The sequence below is a fragment of the Phocoena phocoena genome, chromosome X, assembly GCF_963924675.1.
Source record: "Phocoena phocoena chromosome X, mPhoPho1.1, whole genome shotgun sequence".
NCBI lineage: Eukaryota > Metazoa > Chordata > Mammalia > Artiodactyla > Phocoenidae > Phocoena > Phocoena phocoena.
The window spans coordinates 60,749,709-60,766,975 of NC_089240.1; the positions used below are offsets into that span (position 1 = coordinate 60,749,709).

Below are 17,267 nucleotides of genomic sequence, written 5' to 3' on the forward strand. Positions count from 1 at the left end.
GGTGGAAGGAGGAAGAGATTTTAAAAAGAGAGAACAGGGGACTTCCCTGGTGTTCCAGTGGTTCAGACTGCACGCTTCCACTGCAGGGGGCACGGGTTTGATCCCTGGTTGGGGAACTAAGATCCCGCATGCCACGCACTGCGGCCAAAAATTAAAAAAATTAAAAAGAACAAATGAAATAATGCCATTTGCAGAAACATGGATGGACCTAGAGATGATTATACTAAGTGAAGTTAGAGAAAGACAAATATCATATGATATCACTTATAGGTAGAACCTTAAAAAATGATACAAATGAACAACTTATTTACAAAACAGAAATAGACTCACAGACATAGAAAACAAATTTATGGTCACCAAAAGGGAAAGGAGGGGGGAATAAATTAGGAGTTTGAGATTGACAGATACACACTACTATATATAAAATAAACAACGAGGACCTACTGTATAGCGCACGGCAATGTATTCAATATCTTCTAATAATCTGTAATGGAAAAGAATCTAAAAAAGAACATATATATATGTTCTTTGGAAACCTAGGAACAGGAAACCTAGGAACAGGAACGTTTCAAGGGGGTGGCAATTATCTGCAGTGTCAAATGCAGAGGGAAGTCCAGGAGTTCCCTGGTGGCACAGTGGATAAGACTCTGCACTCCCAATTCAGGGGGACCGGGTTCAATCCCTGGTCAGGGAACTAGATCCCACATGCATGCTGCAACTAAGAGTTCACATGCCAAACTACGGAGCTGGCGAGCCGCAACTAAGGAGCCCCCCTGCCGCAACTAAGACCCAGTGAAACCGAATAAGTATTTTAAAAAATGCATAGGGAAGTCCAATAGCATCAAGACCGAAAAGCTTTGGCAGTTTGGAAGTCACTGGTGACTTTCTTTTTTTTTTTTTTGCGGCACGCGGGCCTCTCACTGTTGTGGCCTCTTCCGTTGCGGAGCACAGGCTCCGGACGCGCAGGCTCAGCGGCCATGGCTCACGGGCCCAGCCGCTCCGCAGCATGTGGGATCTTCCCGGACCGGGCCATGAACCCGCGTCCCCTGCATCGGCAGGCGGACTCTCAACCACTGCGCCGCCAGGGAAGCCCGCTGGTGACTTTTGCCAAAATAAATTTCAATGGAAATATTTTTCAGTAGTTTGAGGCGTGAATGGATTTGAGGAAGTAGAGGCAGCAAACATAGACTACTACTATTTGGAGAAGCTTAAGCTGAGAAAGTAAGGAGAGAAACTGGCACCTGATGAAGATTCAGGGTCAAGAGAGAGTTTTATTTTTGTTTTCTGTTTTTTTAAACAGGAGAGACCTAAGCATGTTTAAGGAGAAGAGGCACCACAGATTGAAATCAAAGAGAGAAGGGTTAATTGATGGAGCAAGTTTCTAAAGGAGATGATTGAAAAAGATGGCACATAGGGCCCAAGTGGATGGGTGATCTTGAACAGGAAGATGGAATGGAGACAAGGATGAGTGTGAATGTAGCTTTGTTTGTAGAAGAGATTAGACACCTGGTGGAAACAACCAGGTGAAGGAGGGGAGAAGGGTGGTTGGTAGTACTAACACAGGGTGAGAGGTTTGTGGGGTGGTTTGGCAGACAGGAACACAAAGGGAATTGAGGCTGCTGGGGAGAGAGTAGTTCTGGTGATCAAGCATGACATTAAGAAAGGTTGGGAAAGGAAGGAAAAGAGGCCAGGAGGGGCTGGGAGACTGGGAGAAAATGGAGGGCCCAGAGGACTGAAGGGGTCCATATGAGGTAAAAGAACCAGTGTCCTGTGAGGCCCTTACTCCTGAGGAAGCAGGTAGGAGAGGAGCTTGTCTCAAAATGGAATACCGAAGGGTTCAATGTTAGAGGTAAGCAATTCTGGGCCTCAGTAAACTTCAAGATGTGGTGCTTTGAGTGCAGGTGGCTGAAACGGAGTGGAGAAGGTAATTGAGAGAGTCATGGGACACAGAAGTTGCTGGTTCTGTCATCTCCATGGACAATGAGATCCCCTAGTATGAGCACCAGGAATTAGGGTGGAGTGGGAAATCATGGGCTGGGTGCCAGTATCCTTACTTAAGGAGGGAGGAGTGAAGGATATGTAAGAATTTTCTAGGCAGACTGGGATGGAGGGATGACCATTCAAGATAGAACAGATTGGGGAAAGGCATGGTTGGATGTATGAAACAGCCTGATCTTTTCAGGGAACTGAAACCAGTATGAGTGTGAGCATAGGGATGTGCCAGCAGATGAGGCTGGATTAGCAGATGGAACTGACATCGGAGGCACAGCCACTGAGAAGTCTTAAGCAGAGCGTAGACATCATTCTGATTTGTATTTTAGATTTTCTAAGGTTAACTGTGGAAAACTAGAGTCAGGTAGGGTTAGAAGCCAGTTAGAGGGCTCTCGCAGTTGCCTGGGCCAATACCAGGGAAGTGGCACTGGCAGAGGAGGTGGAAGATGAATTCCAGAGCTATTTTGATATCACACGTGTTTTTGCAGCTCTATACCGTTTCACCTATTTTCAGCATATGCAGTATGAAGCCTGGTAGCTTTATCCTTTCAGTTTATGCTTTTATGGCCCAGCTCTTCACCCCAGAAGCAGCTGTCAGGACCTTTGAGAATGGGATCCTTATCAGTTATATCTCCACTTTGCCCACTGGATAGGGCAGGGGATGCACTTATCAAAGGCTTTTGGTCTCAGCTAGTTTACTTGTCTTTACTTGCTTTTTTCCCCCTCTACCAAATCCTTCAGTTAGTCTGAGGCAAGAATTTGATATCTTGAACGTTATGGGATCAGGCTGTTTCACTCTTTTTCAGTGCTCTGTTGCCTGGAGCACACAGGTGGCAAATTGGAAGGGCTAGTACGGTATATGAGAGTTGAACTCAGTATGTGAAGCTGGCTGACAGGCCCTAGTTAGTACTCTGCTTCCTTTTCAGGGTTACTCTGCCATTTGTGGTAGGCAGAATTCTAACATGGCCCCCAGGATTCCTGCCCACCTGGTGAATACACACCTTCTCCCAGTTCTTTACTCAAAAACTAATCTAGGTGCTGCTGTGAAGGGATTGTGCAGATGTAATTCACATCCCAAATCAGCTAACTTTAAAAAATAGATATTATCCTAAGGGAGCTGACCTAAACAGCTGGGCTCTTAAAAGGGATTGGGCTCTTCAGTCAGAAAAAGACAAATGCTGTATGATTTCACTCATATCTAAAGTAGTCAAGGGCTTCCCTGGTGACGCAGTGGTTAAGAATCCACCTGCCAATTCAGGGGACACGGGTTCGAACCCTGGTCTGGGAAGATCCCACATGCCGCGGGGCGGCTGGGCCCGTGCACTGTAACTACTGAGCCTGTGCCCTGGAGCCCACGAGCCACAACTACTGAAGCCCATGTGCCTAGAGCCCATGCTCCGCAACAGGAGAAGCCACCACAATGAGAAGCCCGCGCACCGCAACGAAGGTAGCCCTTGCTCACCACAACTAGAGAAAGCACGCGCGCAGCAACAAAGACACAACGCAGCCAAAAATAAAATAACTAACTAACTAACTAAATTTATTTTAAAAAATAGTCAAATTCATAGAGACAGAAAGTAAAATGGCGGTTACCAGGGGCTGTGGGAGGGGGAAATGGGGAGTTGTTTAATGAATCTAGAGTTTCAATGTTTTTTTAACATTAATTCATTCATTAATTTATTTATAATTTTGGCTGTGTTGGGTCTTCGTTGCTGCACACGGGCTTTCTCTAGTTGCGGCGAGTGGGGCTACTCTTTGTTGCGGCGCATCGCAGTGACTTCTCTTATTGCGGAGCACAGGTTCTAGGCACGCGGGCTTCAGTAGTTCTGGCATGTGGGCTCAGTAGTTGTGGCCTAGGGGCTTAGTTGCTCCGCGGCATGTGGGGTCTTCCCAGACCAGGGCTCGAACCCGTGTCCCCTGCATTGCCAGGCGGATTCTTAACCACTGCGTCACCAGGGAAGTCCCTAGAGTTTCAGTTTTGCAAGATGAAAAAGTTCTGGAGATCTGTTGCACAACAGTGTGAATATACTTAACAGTACCAAACTGTACACTTTAAATGGTTAAGATGGTACATTTTATGTTACTTTTTATCACAATTCTTAAAAAGTGGGAGGGACTGGGCTCTTTCTGGTGAGATTCAAAGTGTGAGAGGAATTTGACACGAGGGCGATTCTCCGTCGCTGACTTTGTAGATGGAGGGGGCCATGTGGCAAGTAATGTGGGTTGCCTCTACGAGCTGAGAGTGGCCTCCAGCTGACTGACATCAAAGATGTGGGAACCTCGGTCCTATGACCATGAGGAACTAAATTCTGCCACAACCACGTGAGTTTGGAAGAGTATCCTAAGCCTCAGGTGAGTCTGCAGCCTGACATCTTCATTTCAGCTGGTGAGACCCTGAGCAGAGGACCCAGGTAACCTGTGCCTGGATTTCTGGTCCATAGAAACAGTGAGAAAATAAACGTGAGTGTGAGTGTGTGTGTGTGTGTGTGTGTGTGTGTGTGTGTGTGTGTTTGGTATGTGTTTTTAAATTAAAATTTTATTTATACTCTGTATATAGAAGTAGATACATAAATTCTTGTACAATTTATTTCCAGAAATATGCAAGACATTGCTATTATTTGTTTACAAACCAAACCACATATTACAATCAGTGGACTTGGGATGATTCAAGTGAGCTTCTAAGTACAAATGGTTTTACATACCTGATTGAAACATACAGAAAAAGTATAAACTACAGCAGTCTGGACTGCAAGTATTAATCTCATGACACTCCAACACAACTATAAAATTTCTAACACAACATATATACTTATCACAAATTCTATAAGAATTTTTCATCATCTCTGGATGTAGAATTTGTAACACTTTCCAGAAACAGTAACGAAACATTTTGCCATGTCATGATTGATTAATAAAAAGGATGATTATAAAAATACTTTCTTTACAGGATTAAAAAAGTATTAAAAGAAACTAAATTTGTGATTACTAGTGTACCAACACTTTATTTTAGAAATATAAAGTTATTTATGGAACCGGCAATTGTTCCTTATTAGACTATTCAACAAAACTGTCTTGCTGATAGTATGATTTCATTTTCAAATTAAGAATTCACACTTGAAAAACAAGGACCTACTGTATAGCACGGGGAACTATATTCAATACCTTGTAATAACCTATAATGGGAAAGAATCTGAAAAAGAATATATATATGTATAGATACGTATAACTGAATCACTTTGCTGTACAGCTGAAACTAACACAACATTGTAAATCAACTATACTTCAATTTAAAAAAAAAGAATTCACGGAGTCCCCTGGTGGCCTAATGGTTAGGATTCTGGGCTTTCACTGACGAGGGCCTGGGTTCAATCCTTGGTCGGGAAACTGAGATCCCACAAGCCGCGTGGTGAGGCCAATAAAGAAAAAAAATTCACATTTGATGAAAAGCCATTATGGTTTAAATATATATAATAGGTATTTTGAATCATTCATAAAGCATTATTTCTCACGTGAAATGTATAATAATTAAAATCGCAATTTCTGAAGGCATTTTAAACAAAATGTTTAGACTTACAGTTTTAGCAGAGACATTGCACATAACCTATTTAAGATTTTAGTAACTTTAATCTTTTTATCCAGTTTTGAATGCTGGCTCAAATTATAATGTAGGGCTTCCCTGGTGGCGCAGTGGTTGAGAGTCCGCCTGCCGATGCAGGGGACGCGGGTTCGTGCCCCGGTCAGGGAAGATCCCACATGCCGCGGAGCGGCTGGGCCCGTGAGCCATGGCCGCTGAACCTGCGCGTCTGGAGCCTGTGCTCCGCAACGGGAGAGGCCACAACAGTGAGAGGCCCGCGTACCGCAAAAACAAAAAACAAAAAAAATTATAATGTATACTGTTTTTTTATTTGTTTGGCCGTGCAGCTTTTGGCACATGATTTTCTTTAAGAGCAAGATGGTTGGCCTGTGTAGCTGGTTTCCTTAAAACCTATTTTTTAGTTCTATGATCATTTCCTGCAATAAATATTTTGACCTTCTGCATTTTCAGATTATGGCTCCAAGTAGAAAGAGAACAGTTTCTCTTAGACAGATTGAGAGACAGAATCAGGGGCATACAGAAAATTTCCAAATTCCTTCTATAGCTTATTATTTGTAAAAATTTATAGTAGAGTCCTAATAAGCCTGACAATAGCTCTAGCCTTCATCACGTTTTGTGATGAAACATTTGACAAAAACCACTTTGATCCATTTAGTTTGGCAAATGGACACAGCTTTCCTGTTTTCCTTTTTTTGTCATGAGCTCAGATTTTTAGAAGCGCATATTTTAAAAATCAAGTACAGGTTTTTCCAAGTGTCATTTAAGTTACCGTTTAATAGAATCCAAAAATATGATCAAAATTATTTGGGCCAAACTATGGGTTAAAGTTTTATCTCTTTTTTCCCTTCCATTTTTTTTCTTGGCTGCACCCTGCACAGCTTGTGGGATCTTAGTTACCCAACCAGGGATTGAATCTGGGCCCTCGGCAGTGAGAGCACAGTGTCCCAACCACTGGACCTCCAGGGAATTCCCTACCTTCCATTTTTAACTAAACTCTTTGAGTAGCATATAAAATTAACCTTCCACATTAGGTTGTGCTACCTATGTCTAATGGCTCTCTTTATATACAAAAGTAGAAAATATTGCAATACCTCCTTCTTTCTAAATGTTTATACAATTAAATGTTTATACATTTAATTAATTTTTTGGCAAATACTTTTATTTTTATTGATATACAATCAGAACTTAATTTCAGACTGCATTATAACGGGGCGTATTTCAAGGTATTTTATAATATGGCTACACAAAGGCACATTAAAATTGTCTTCCTGAATAGAACAGTATTAACGTTTGCCCTCTAAAATGACACAAAATAAAATTTTTAAACATTTAAACAAACAGACCATTTAAAAAACGGGCAGAAGACCTGAATAGACATTTTTCCAAAGAAGACAAACGGATGGCTAACAGGTACATGAAAAGACGCTCAACATCGTTAATCATCAAGGAAATGCAAATTAAAACCACAATGAGATATCACCTCACACCTGTCAGGATGGCTGTCATCAAAAAGAACACAAATAAACATTGGCAAGGATGTGGAGAAAAGGGAATGTTACACTGTTGGTGGGAATGTAAATTGGTGAAGCCACCGTGGAAAATAGTATGGAGGTTTCTCAAAAAACTAAAAGTAGAACTACTATATGATCCAGCAACTCCAATCCTGGGTAGATATCTGAGGACAATGAAAACACTAATTCAAAAAGATACATGCACCCAATGTTCATAGCAGCACTATTTACAATTGCCGAGATATGGAAGCAACCTAAGTGTCCATCTACAGAGGAATGGATAAAGAAGATGTGGTATACAGATATACAATGGAATACTACTCAGCCATTAAAAAAGAATGAAATTTCGCCGTTTCCGACAACGTGGATGGACCTGGAGGCTATTATGCTTAGTGAAATAAGTCAGAGATAGAAAGACAAATACTGCGTGTTATCGTTTATATGTGGGATCTTAAAAATAAAACAAATAAATGAACATAACAAAGCAGAAACAGACTCACAGATATAGAGAACAAACTAGTGGTTACTACTGGGGAGAGGGACGGGGGAGAGGCAAGATACAGGTAGGGGATTAAGAGGTACAAAGTACTATGTATAAAATAAATAAGCTACAAGGATATATCGTACAGCAAGAGAATATAGCCAATATTTTATAATAACTATAAATGGAATGTAACTTTTAAAAATTGTGAATCACTATATTGTACACCTGAAACCCTATATAATATTGTACATCAACTATACCTCAATAAAAAATAGTAAAATAAAATAAAAGCTCACCGGGTGAAAATTTTTTAAAGTTTTAAAACATTTAGATGAAAATCAGAATAATCTGAACTTGACACTGAATAGCTAGATCTTATACACATAGTATCACATGAGGAAAACGTGGGGAACAAGCTACGTACACGTGATAAAATGGGTTTCAGGGCAGTCCAAAGACCTCTGTGCACTATGGTTTCACACAAAGCACTTGTAAATGCTTCTAGAAACATGGAAAAGTCATTTCAACAGTTATTATTAATATACAGTGGCTCTCTGACAATACCTGCCATCTAATATAGATGCACAAGACTTTTAACTCACCCTAGATATATGTTAAATTGTTTAAAAATAAATAACTTTGCAAAAGAGTAGTTTAAGTGTATTACATTAATTTGATAACAAGCTTACAACTCTGTAATAATTCTAAATCCAAATAGCTTATAGTGAACACAAATGATATTAATATAATATTCTCCATATTCTCCATCTTCTTATTAGGTGAAAACATATCAGAAAATGAGAGGAGTCTCGACAAGGTACGATCAACATCGGCTAGAATTCAGTACTTTTTCCCCTTCAAGTCAAAAGAAATAGTGCCATGGTATTATGGCTTTGTGCCTTTTCCTGGTAATATCTCAATTCTGACCCTAAAAAACAAATAGAGAAAAAAGTGGGGATACAGTTACGATTGAATGACAAAGCCATTAAGTTTGACTTACTTAGGACTTTTACCCTTGTGATTAAATGAGGGTAGGGAAAACTAAGTGACAAAGGAAGAAACATCTCGAATTACAGGTTTCATCTTAGATAGAAAGAGTTTTCTTGTGTAACTGGAAACACCTTCTGGTCAGGGCAATCTCAAAACACTACATTACAGCATTGTGCAATGAATAAACACTCTGCATTTCAAAATAACTAAAAATATTAGGGATAACCACCCTCATGACTACTGAATTAGACATAAAATGCTTAACTAATGATTCCAAATTACTCAAGACTTAGCTAAATTTAAAATAAACAAATAAAAAATGGCAGTACATATGATAGGCAATAAGACTTCCATATATCTGATATGGTTTAATATTTTTCTCACATAATGCTTCACACTTTCCACATTTTTTTCCAGCTAGAGTCTTTGGTGGGGGCAGGGGTCAAATCTAGCACATTTTACTAGTGACTACATTAAAGAAAAATATAAATCCAACTGCAAAACAATGTTTTCTTTTTATCTAAGTCAACTCAAAACCTAATGTAAATTTGAATGTTGCAAGAGAATCCGCCAATCCACTTATGCAAATTAGTGGAACAGTCAAGTTCTGCCCAAGAAAATGTGACTAAACTGAAGAAATTGAGGTAAAGCGTTTGCCAGAGGAAAGTGTAGATGCAGAAAATTGCTATCATAGGAAGCTAAGTTCATGTAACATTTCTTTAATAATAGTTCTAGTTCCATAGGTCTTTATATATTATGCCAATCTGTATCAGAGTTTAAAGGCAGAAAAGGCAACAATTTCTAAATTGGTGGGCTACATTTCTTCAAGATTCTTTTTTTTTTTTTTTTTTTTGCGGTACGCGGGCCTCTCACTGTTGTGGCCTCTGCCGCCGCGGAGCACAGGCTCCGGACGCACAGGCTCAGCGGCCATGGCTCACGGGCCCAGCCGCTCCGCAGCATGTGGGATCCTTCCGGACCGGGGCACGAACCCGCGTCCCCTGCATCGGCAGGCAGACCCTCAACCGCTGCGCCACCAGGGAAGCCCTCTTCAAGATTTTTTAATGTAAGGCCATTTTCTTTTAACATCTTTATTGGAGTATAATTGCTTTACAATGGTGTTTTAGTTTCTGCTGTATAACAAAGTGAATCAGCTGTACATATACATATGTCCCCATATTCCCTCCCTCTTGCGGCTCCCTCCCATCCTCCCTATCCCACCCCGCTAGGTGGTCACAAAGCACCGAGCTGATCTCCCCCTGTGCTATGGGGCTGCTTCTCACTAGCTATCTGTTTTACATTTGGTAGTGTATATATGTCCATGCCACTCTCTCACTTCGTCCCAGCTTACCCTTCCCCCTCTCTGTGTCCTCAAGTCCATTCTCTATGTCTGCATCTTTATTCCTGTCCTGCCCCTAGGTTTTTCAGAACCACTTTTTTTTTTTTAGATCCCATATATATGTGTTAGCATACGGTATTTGTTTTTCTCTTTCTGACTTACTTCACTCTGTATGACAGACTGTAGGTCCAACCACTTCACTACAAATAACTCAGTTTCATTTCTTTTTATGGCTGGGTAATATTCCATTGTATATATGTGCCACATCTTCTTTATCCATTCATCTGTCAATGGACACTTAGGTTGCTTCCATGTCCTGGCTATTGTACATAGAGCTGCAGTGAACATTGAGGTACATGACCCTTTTTGAATTATGGTTTTCTCAAGGTATATGCCCAGGAGTGGGATTGCTGGGTCATATGGTAGTTCTATTTTTAGTTTTTTAAGGAACCTCCATACTGTTCTCCGTAGTGGCTGTATCAATTTACATTCCCACCAACAGTGCAAGAGGGTTCCCTTTTCTCCACACCCTCTCCAGCATTTATTGTTTCTAGATTTTTTGATGATGGCCATTCTGACTGGTGGGAGGTGACACCTCATTGTAGTTTTGATTTGCATTTCTCTAATAGTGATGTTGAGCGTTCTTTTATGTGTTTGTTGGCAATCTGTATATCTTCTTTGGAGAAATGTCTGTTTAGGTCTTCTGCCCATTTTTGGATTGGGTTGTTTGTTTTTTTATTATTGAGCTGCGTGAGCTGCTTGTAAATTTTGGAGATTAATCCTTTGTCAGTTGCTTCATTTGCAAATATTATCTCCCATTCCGAGGGTTGTCTTTTCGTCTTGTTTACGGCTTCCTTTGGTGTGCAAAAGTTTTTAAGTTTCATTAGGTCCCATTTGTTTATTTTTGCTTTTATTTCCATTTCTCTAGGAGGTGGGTCAAAAAGGATCTTGCTGTGATTTATGTCATAGAGTGTTCTGCCGATGTTTTCCTCTAAGAGTTTTATAGTGTCTGGCCTCTAAGGCCATTTTTACAAAATATACAAACCACTAGATGAAAATGAAGGCAACAGAAAAATTCAACTTTTCATAACCAAAAAATTAGCACAACCTTAAAAATAATGTAGAAAAGAATGTTGTAAAAGATATACCCCTGTAGGTCGTCGCAGAGCACCGAGCTGATCTCCCTGTGCTATGCTGCTGCTTTCTACTATATTTTAGCAGCATTAGGATGCAGGGTAAAATGGAATGTATGTGGTAATATAGGACAAATATTTCATAGAGTGTAGCTTATTGATAACCACCACAAGATCCTGTGTGCTTTTACATGCCTCTTAAAAATATACAGGAGCTCAGTTCATTTTGTGCTATTTTATTGTGTTTTATTGTTTGTTTGTTTTTTGCGGTACGTGGGCCTCTCACTGTTGTGGCCTCTCCCGTTGCAGAGCACAGGCTCCGGACGCACAGGCTCAGCAGCCATGGCTCACGGGCCCAGCCGCTCCGCGGCATGTGGGATCTTCCCTGACCGGGGCACGAACCCGTGTCCCCTGCATCGGCAGGCGGACTCTCAACCACTGCGCCACCAGGGAAGCCCTTATTGTGTTTTTTAACTTAATTACCGTCAAAAAAAAAAAGTTTGTATGCATGTGGTTTGTCTTTGTATACCCTTCCTTTACTTTCAGAAATGAACGCAAATACATTTGTATTAAAAATTTTTTAAATTACACTTTTCTTGTTAGGAGATAAAAAAAATTTCTAATGAAAGTCCCCATCTCTTTTTAGGCATACATAATTACAATAGAAATGTGACACAATTCACACCATTATTTCACCCCTATACTCACCTGGATCTAGGTATATACCCAGATAGTGATTTGGCTTACCTCTATGTCTACAAATAACTGAGGCAAATACAAAAAAAAAGCCCAAGAAATAAAATTACTCTTAAAATAGGTCAATGAGCTTGTATACTTGCTACATTTCCACTTTGTTTAATCATGCTAAATAAAAAAAAGTTTGTTTTCTTCTCATTCCATGATGCCCTATTATATACCACCAGGTACTAATTTTACAGAATTCCTAATATGTTTTACATATACATGTTTTATTTATATATATTTCCATTTCTAATATCATAGCAAAAGTCAACTTAGCTATTTTAAGAATGCTTTACATATGATATAAATTTTTAATAATATCTAATTAGTGTGATATCACAAATCTTAACTTCTTTGTATGTACTATTTGATTATTAAAATATCACTCTCTTGAAATAACAACAACAAAAAAGATATACTGCAGATCTGCATTCTATTACCCAAGCTATGTCAATTCATAATTCTAAATCTTTCTAAAGTATGAGATTAAAAATCACTTTTAGTGCATATATAAATTCTGCATGTTTTTTTGAGGTACGCGGGCCTCTCACTGTTGTGGCCTCTCCCGTTGCGGAGCACAGGCTCCGGATGCGCAGGCTCAGCGGTCATGGCTCACGCGGGCCTAGCCCCTCCGCGGCATGTGGGATCTTCCCTGACTGGGGCACGAACCCGTGTCCCCTGCATCGGCAGGCGGACTCTCAACCACTGCGCCACCAGGGAAGCCTAAGACTTTCCTTTTTAAAGAACCAAAAATAAACTCAAGACACGTTGGCAATACTGCCCCACCCCTAAACAAATTGATTACTCTTTTCACCTAAATCTTTAACAGTTATGGCAGCCAAAGATTTTGATAGTAATGAAAGTTTGTAAATTATATTTCAATCTCTTTTTCTGGAACCCAAAGTGCAGGATGCAGGGTTCTCCTAATCTTTCAGTAATGCTTCTCCTGTCAATAATTCTTCATTTTGTTTGGCAAAGGCAGTTTTTGAAATAAGTCTATTCTGATATACTGACATATAACAAAATAGCACCTGCAGGAATTGTGATACTTGGTTGGTGAGTCTGACAGGGTAAATTGCATATCCAGGCAACCGAGACCTTGAATAACAAAAAGCTCCATTTCCAGAGTCCCTGGTTGAATGTTTAATTAGATCAGCAAATTGTCCATCCACATCTGCTTGTTCATAAAAGCAAAACCCAACATTTGAGTACTCAATTCTAGCGTGAAGTGTTTACCATGGAAGCGAAAGCTGGAGCTTAAAAGGTAACAGTCATCAGAACTAGCCGGAGCAAGAAAAGAACCATCTGGCACATTTGCTAGATTTCCTCCTGTCTCCCAGCATGTGATTTGTCCCCAGCACTATCCTTATTTCACAAGTTTTCTCAGCTTCTCTGCAAAGCTTGTCACAACCATAAGACCACTACTTTCCACTGAGTCACAAACTCTTGGGCTTCCCTGGTGGCGCAGTGGCTGAGAATCCACCTGCCAATGCAGGGGACATGGGTTTGAGCCCTGGTCCAGGAAGATCCCACATGCCATGGAGCAACTAGGCCCGTGTGCCACAACTACTGAGCCTGCACTCTAGAGCTAGAGCCCACGAGCCACAACTACTGACCCGTGAGCCACAACTGCTGAGGCCCATGCGCCTAGAGCCGGTACTCCGCAGCAAGAGAAGCCACTGCAATGAGAAGGCCGTGCACCACAACAAAGAGTAGCCCCTGCTCGCTGCAACTAGAGAAAGCCTGCACGCAGCAACGAAGACCCAATGCAGCCAAAAATAAATAAATTTTAAAACTGAATAAACTAAAAAAAAGAAAGAAACTCTTGCAACCACAGGAGCAGAGTCAGAATCAAAATTCAAATGATAGCACGTATACTTTCAGACACATGGACATCTGTGCTGGTAAGTCCACCGACGTTCCTTTGGATTTGATTTTTCTGCATTGGAGGTGGCAGTGGTGAGTGTGGAGGGACATCATCATGACTCACTCTTGGGCTTTGCAGTGTGACATCTGAGGTGCCAATGAACAAGCCATACACAGACTTGTCCACAAAGATCTCTGGGGCAACGACTAGGTCCTGGTTTTCATTTTTGGAGAAAGAGTTCTCTCCCGCTTGAGAAGCAACTGCAGAAACTTCCATGGAAAAACTGTCCAGACAATAGGCGATGCTTCCAAAGCATACATCCCCCTCATTTCTAGGCACAGAATACCAAACGCAGTCTTGACGGGTAAGTCCAATAACTACAGGCACGTGTTCATTGTGGTGAAGACGCAAATCTCCATTCTGAGATTCTGAACTCTTTAATGAATTATTTTGTTCTCGGCACACAGTTTCAGGCTGAAGACTGTGAAAATCTTTTCAGACATCCTTACGTGTTGGATTTGGATTGGAAGAATGAACCAGGGCTTTGAATCTCACTTCCTCCATTTTGATACACTGCTCCTCAGAGTTTGTAGGTCAAGAGACTAAGGGGTAGGACTATAGTGATGATTGACGAGGAAAGTGGACCTTATTGGTCTTTTGAGCTCTCGCATCTTTAAAGACTATTGGTGCTGAGGAGAGGAAAACGTATCCTCATCTGGCAGAGCTCCCAGAGGGTGTGCTCCCCTTGCTTTTCTGCTTTTGTTCTGCAGAAAGCCGCCTTTTTAATGTACCCATTAGGCTTTCAGTCTTTGATCTATTTTGTTCTACCTTTTTCATCTTCCCTGTTGATATCACAGCTGGCCATGTCTTTACCATAGCAGCTACCAAATAAGGAATCATTTTTTCCAAACTCACTGGCTAGTGATGGTTGCTGTGCTACCATGAAATCAGTTTCTTTACTTTTATTTGGGCTCAAAGATTTCCGGAAGGTTTTAAAACGAATTTTCTTCGTTTTGAGTGGTTAGCTACTCCGGGGGGTGGGGGTCGATCCCTCTCTGGAATATTATCCCAAACATCTGGAGAGCCTGTGGCGCTACATCTAGGTATTTTTCCAGCTTCACTGAACCTTTGGAGCCATTTTCCAGCGGCAACTGCGCGGCGGCGGCAGCCAAAGCGTGTCTCCGGCTCCCTCGCCGAGCGCTGGCGCGACTGCTCTGAAGTGTGCGTTGTTTCAAGCCGCTAAATTGGTGGGCAATTTGCGAGACAGTAATAGAAAACGAATACACCATTAGCGGTATTATTACGGTGGCAAAGTTTGGGATTGCGGTGGAAGAAGCGGCTGGTTTATTTTAGGTGATTCTGAATTTACAATTGCCCACAAAAGGGAGAAAAACAAACAAACAGAAATCAGTGTGAAAGAGAACACACAAAAGCACCCCCATCAATGCCCAGGTCAGGCCTTCTTGGTCACCCTCCTCCAGCCTGAAGTGACTGTTCCCTCCTCAGATATTTATAGACAGTGATGTATTTTATCACCTTAATAATACTCTTCTGTTTTATGCTCTAGTGGCTTTTTGTGTCTACCTAACTGGGCTTCAATTTCCTTGAGGGCAAAGATCTTGTCTTGCTGATTTTTTTGTCTCCCACAGTGCCTTGCACTCTAGTAAATGTTACTTGATTGGCCAAAGACGATGCATTTATCTGATAAGTCCTTCCAACTAAACCCTCCAGGTGCTACTGCTGGAAGGTACCTGGAGGGGGTTCTTGAGACTCCAACAGGAGTTTTTCCTTATTGAATCACTGTGAGCCCCACCACCCAGCTTTCCACAGCAGCGTCCTTTGACTCCTCTCAGGATGAGGAAACTTAGACCACAAGTATGGATGGGCCAAATAGCCTGCCTGGCTGGGAACATAATCTGGCATTTAACAAGAAGAAGAGTTTTACTTAATTAGCCAGCACCCACTAATCAGTAAGGCCTAAACATCTGCCAGTGGAATCTGAGAAGTCCGTTCTAAAAGTTGAAAAGCTGATTTTATTCACCACAGATGGAGCACTTCTGCCGGGGGAGGGGGGGAGCAGGGAGAAAAAGGTTTTACCAGTTAAATCAAATTAAGAGAAGAGGTTGGTGCCCAACTTCCAGGAGAGTTTGTGTAGTGAACTTCGTCTTTTTCACTGCATCTGACTCGTAATTATAGATGTGATAGAAGAAATGATCAATATTACAAATTTCCTCTGTGCCCATATCCATAATTAACAGTATATGAGCTGTCTCAAAGAAATTGAGGCAAAATTTGAGGACTTAAGGGTGTGTGTGTGTGTGTGTGTGTGTGTGTGTGTGTGTAGGCAGTTGGCTAGGTAGTAGAAACATTTTGAAGAAATTCACCGACTTGCTTTCTTAGATCAAGGACTTTTTTTTTTTTTCTTGGAAAAAAGAAGGCTCCAAGAGACACAACTTGTTGCCTCCATTGGTTTATAATTTCTTGCTGATGTGGCAAGCTACCTTAAATCCTTCCTGGAACAAGAGATGAGATACAAATTAATACCAATGTGACAAAATGTCCGAACAGTGGACTTGAAACTGCAGGAGATCATAAAGAACTGATTTGTTCAATAAGTGGAGCCAATTTAGTTTCAATCTCGACGTGTGGTTTAGGTAGATGGCAAATGAATCCATTTATCATTGTTGAGCTGCCTTGAGTTACATATCACTGATTGTACCGTTCTGCAGAGCTACGTGGTGGAAATGAAGTCACAACTCAGAAGAGTCATGGATTTTGAGGAATATGAATCGTCTTTAACATTTTTATGGCCGCTGCCTTTGGAGTGCAAACTCTCAGCATGTCCCCGAGTTATGAAGCATTTGCCATAATACTGTGGGCAAAACTATCCTGAACACCAAAAGGATTTGGAAATTTCGGGCTATATGGCCCAAATCTGAGATGCTTGGGTTCACTTGGCCCTGTGAAACTCTCAATCTTTTTCATCAAAGTGCTTAAATCAATGGCTGGAATCAGAATTAAGACGTGTTCTAATTGGAACCCTCTCTGCCATCGTTTTGAATTCCAGCCTTTGAAATATAACCATTTAAATTTACTTGCTCAGAATTGATTCATCAACCTTGTAACTATCCCTTTTTGTACGAATAAAGTTGATGAAACTTTTGTAGATGCCTTTGGTATTTCTATTAAAATCTACGTTCTTGGCTGGGTAGTGGACTATACTTTACCACTCTGCCAAAAATGTAGCCATCATGTGTATGTTTCTTTTTCATCTTCCGCTTCGCTAGTAGAAAACTTGGACGGTCCTGCCCCAGACAGTGCCCTAGCCGCGAGTCGGGTTGACAGGGTTGCTCGCATGCGCTCTTGACACAAATCGTGTTTGTCGCAATGGGCCCTGTGCGGAAGGCTACATAGGAAAGAGTGACTTTGATTATAGTCATTTTGATCACATAAGTGGTTACCGCGCTACTTCCGCGCTGGTACTTGATTGTAACAGAAAGTAGTTCCGGTCCGTGTTGTCTCGGCCGAGGAGCCGTCGCCGCCATTTCAAGACCGTGAGAGGTAGATGGCCAACCAGAGTTCCTAAGGTTCGGTTCCTGTACTGTTGCCGCCGCTTAA

General features: G+C 41.3%; 1 pseudogene; it reads right to left on the reverse strand.

Moving 5' to 3' along the window:
- Positions 1–12,713: 12,713 nt before the first annotated feature.
- LOC136142132 (suppressor of cytokine signaling 6-like) lies at positions 12,714–17,194 on the reverse strand (annotated as a pseudogene).
- Positions 17,195–17,267: the final 73 nt, after the last annotated feature.